The sequence below is a fragment of the Geospiza fortis genome, unplaced genomic scaffold, assembly GCF_000277835.1.
Source record: "Geospiza fortis unplaced genomic scaffold, GeoFor_1.0 scaffold115, whole genome shotgun sequence".
Taxonomy (NCBI): Eukaryota; Metazoa; Chordata; class Aves; order Passeriformes; family Thraupidae; genus Geospiza; species Geospiza fortis.
The window spans coordinates 124,890-128,783 of record NW_005054499.1 but is presented as its reverse complement, the minus strand read 5'-3'; positions in this window follow the sequence as shown (position 1 = coordinate 128,783).

The window sequence follows — 3,894 nt, the reverse complement described above, 5'->3', positions numbered from 1 at the left end:
CATATTTACCTTTACCTCCCAATACCTATCACCCATGTTAGACAGTGCACCTATATTCTAAACCAATCCCCAAGTGCCAACATCACTGCAGAAAATGGAGAACAAGAAGAAGAAGAAGAAAGGCTGGACATGCCCAAGTTCCTCCATCTTGTCCCCACAACCCCCATACCAAAAATCCTAAAATCTACATTTTCACCCTGTGATCATTTTATTATTACACTATTCAAACTTGAGTGACTTTCAGGTCCTCACACAAAGCTGGTATCTTGCTCCAAGGGTCAAAATCAAATCCCCAGGTGCTCTGGGCTGTGTGCCAGGGTCTCTGAGCCCCCCGGCAGGGTCCCAGCAACTCTGGACGCCCAGAGGGATGTGCTGGGCTCTGACACAGCACTGCCTGGGGGATGCGGGTTCCCCAGCAGCCCAGGCTGCAGCTGCTCACACACACAGCAGCTTGTGTTTGGGCAGCAGCTCTCCTGGGCTCTGTTCCCAGCACTGTGGGCTCGTGGTTAGACCACTTAAGAGCCAGGCTGCCCCCACATCACCCTGCAGATGCACACTTCCTTCCCCTGAGATCTCTGTGGGAGCAGAGGCCTGCCCACTGAGGGCACGAGGGCAAGAATAAGAGCTTGGTTGTGCAGGCTTGAGTATGAAATAACATCCCCTGGAACGGCTCTGCTGCTGGTTCCCCATCATGGCAGGGGGTGAGACACTCCAGGAGAGCAAGGCTGTGTCTGCCCCTGCTGCTTTTGAGGGCTCAGCACACTGCCCTGCTCCCAGCACCATCTGCAGCTCCAAGCCCAGGCTGCTTTCAGCTTCTCCATCAATGGGGTTCAATGAAGAGATAACCTGAGCCTGTGGGCACAGCTCTGATTGCTTTGATCAACAAATCATCCCTAGGTAGGGCAGAGGGGTTTGTGTGCCCTGGGCAGGAGCTGGGGGTGAAGCTCTCCTGGCAGAGGGGACCCGCAGCAGGAGCAGCCCCCAGAGGCCAGGGTAGGGTTATTTAAAGCTCTGTTTTCACTCTGTTCCCACCAGGACACTCAGCTCCCACCCTGACACGTCTGGAAGGGAGTGCTTGAGGGAGGCTGTGGGCATCTGAGAGGAGCAGGGCTGCCTGTGCTGCTCCAGGGCCACGGGGTGTGCAGGGCAGCGCGGCTCTGTGAGGCCAGACCTGGCTGTGAGGGATGTCACACATCAACAAACATCACTGTCAAGGAGGACAGGAAAATGTTATTTACCAGAAAACAGGCCCAAAAGTAGCATTGCAGCAGTGACATGTGCTGTGGCCACGCTGCCAGGGCTGCACCCCACGGTGGCTCAGGGGGGTCAGGGGCACTGCTCAGCAGCCCCTCTCTGTGCCTGTGGCCAGCCTGGTGCCACCAGGGTGACAGCAGCCCAGCATTCTCTCACTTTCCCTGCTGCAGGAGCGATGGTGTCCTCAGAGCAAGGCAGGCTGAGATTTCAGACCAAGCACAGATGCCCTGTGGTGCTCCCCTGACTGCTGGGCTGGGGGCCCTGCTGTCTGTGTGCCTTCATCTGCTGGGGACAGTGTGTGTGCTTCTCTGGGCATTTGAGAAAAGTGTTTTCCCAAAAAAACCCCAGACAATAATATAAATAATATAAAAATATAACATTAAAATTAATAAATAATATATAATATAAAAATATAATATTAAAATTACTAAATAATATAAACCATATAATATAATAACTATAAATATAAATAATGTCATATTTATACAATATAATAGTTATACAATGTTTATATATTTATAGACAAGGTTATTAATTTTCAAGGTAACGCCAATGAGAACACTGAGCTGCTGTTGGATTGTTGATAATTTTATGGTGACTGCAGCACAGACATTTGTGTGCCATGCTCACCTGTGGCCTCTGTGGCTGCTCTGCCTTCACAGGTGGAGCTGGTGAAGCCCCAGAGCCTCAAAACTGGGCTGGGGAGCAGTGCCAGGACAGGCTGAGGGCATCAGGTGGCACTCCTGATGCCAGGGCTGTTCCCAGAGCAGCACTGAGGCCTCAGGGGTGCCCTCAGCCCATCCCTGGCACAGCTGGGAAGTTTTGCATCCTCCAAAGCTGTCCTGACGCCGCAGTTCAAGGAGCCCCAGTGCTGTCCCTGCCTCTCCCCATCCCTGCCTCTGATTAGAGCCCTCAGAACAAACCTGCTAATGCCTTTCCCAAGCTCTCGCCCCCACACTTTTGCCATATAAATCACTGTAATTAAAGTGTTTGGAAAATGCTTTGGGAGCCCAGACAAGCATCCCCACATGCTGCACACCCAGCTTGGCAAGCCTGACTTCCTGCTGCACCCACCCTGCTGCCCCAGGCGCTGCATCCCTTCCCTCCCCAGCACCCTACAGGACACCAGGGAGGAGAGAGGGCCTTTCCCAGGCTGTGAACCTGCCCCGGGCTCAGCACCTGGCCCAGGCACTGCACCCAGACAGGGAGAGGCCACGGGGATGGGGCAGGACCCCTGACAGCCCCTGGCACTGTAAGAGCCTGAGTGAGAGATGTGGGACTCCAGGCTGCTCTCCAAAATGCAGTTTATTCCATCCAAGAGGTTACAGCAGTCCAGAATCATGGGTGGCAGAGCTGTGCCTACAGCTGTCAGCTCCAGCTGCAGGCCTGGAGACCCTGAGTTTAGGTTACAATGCATTCTATGCTTTTCTTTTGGTTAAATTACATTCTATACTTTTCTTTTGGTTACAATGCATTTCTTTGCTGAGCATCTTAATACAGTAGAACCAATCTATACCTTAACTTTTATCTATAGCCTATCATAACTATTATAATTACCATATTCATGTTACTGTTCTCCAATCACTCAAAGTTAGTACATTACAGTTTAAGCTAGAATTTTTTCAGTTTTCTTGCAGTGGAAAATTCTGAGACCTTTTTTCTACTTGCAACATTTGCTGACTTGTTTGCCTGTGGAATCTTTCTGCTTGGTAAAAAAATCTTGTTTGGGGTGGGTTTATCCTTGCCCTAAGTCATAAACCCCCCTTCTAACTAACACCCTCTTTGCCTCCTTGGTTATCCAGTAAGACTGGCTCAGCAATTCTTTTCTTCTATATCAAAACTTGCTTCCATCTCTATTCCTTCATCAGACTGTACATTTAAAAATCTTTCTGCTAAGCACACATATCTGTGAGACTTTCTTGTCAAACTTTCATCCTTCCCACCATGGCACCACCTGGACATGCTGCCTGTGAGGGGGACAAGGTGCTGGGGGATGCTGCTGCTCACTGCTCTGTCACCTGCTGGGACAGCCAGTGCTCTCCACTGGCTGCTGGAACCTGGGAATGAGGAAACCTGGGGAGAAATCCCCTTTGGGAGGGCATGGAGGGCACACTGCACCTGGACCTTCTGTCCATCTCAGGGGAATGAGCCCCAGCTCTGTTCATGGCCCCTTTCTCGCTGACACAGAGGAGGCAGCACAGGTGAGCCCTGAGGAGCCCTGAGGAGCCCTGGAGGAGCAGGCAGGGCTGGTGGGGCCCAGGCAGGAGGGCAGGGCTGCTCTGGGACTGGCAGAGCCTGCTGGGATGGCCTGGGCACCAGGATGAGGTCCCAGCTCCCCCCTCCAGCACAGCTCTGCAGGGCAGGAGCAGGTCCCATCCTGCCCTAAACCAAGGCATGAGGAACACCAGAGGCTTTGGCCTGTGTTTTTAACTTGGAGCAGAAGAGTCCTTCAGGAGCTGGTGTGAGCCACCACCTGGGGGAAAAAATAAAAGCCATTTTTCAAGCCATGGGCAGCAACATCCATGAAACATTAATTTTGAACACTGAGCCCCTGGAGTGCAGATCAAAGCAACTGCGTGAGGAGGCAGAGGGAAGGAGCAGAGCAGCAGAGGGAACAGGCAGGGACACAGAGCTGCCTGA